Below are 429 nucleotides of genomic sequence, written 5' to 3' on the forward strand. Positions count from 1 at the left end.
GTGCCTTAGTCCACCTGGGTTGCTATAACAAAATACCACAGACTGGGTAGCTTATAAAAACAAATCTATTGGGACTTCCCTGGTAGTCCAGCGGTTAAGACTCCACGCTCCCAATGCAGGGGGCCTGGGTTTGAACCCTGGTCAGGGAACTAGATCCTGCATGCCTCAACTAAGAGCCTGCATGCTGCACCTAAAGATCCCGCATGCTGCAACTACAGCTCCTGCACGCCGCACTGAAGATCCTGCACATGGCAACGAGGATCCCACATGCCGCAACTAAGACCTGGCTCAGCCAAATAAATAATAAATAAATATTTAAAAAAATTATTTCTCACAGTTATGGAGGCTGGGAAGTTCTAGATCAAGGTGAATGCATGGTTGCATTCTGGTGAGGGCCTGCTTCCTGGTTTGTAGTGGGCACCTTCTCAC

This window comes from Hyperoodon ampullatus (genome assembly GCF_949752795.1).
Source record: "Hyperoodon ampullatus genome assembly, chromosome: 18".
In the NCBI taxonomy this organism is placed as follows: Eukaryota; Metazoa; Chordata; class Mammalia; order Artiodactyla; family Ziphiidae; genus Hyperoodon; species Hyperoodon ampullatus.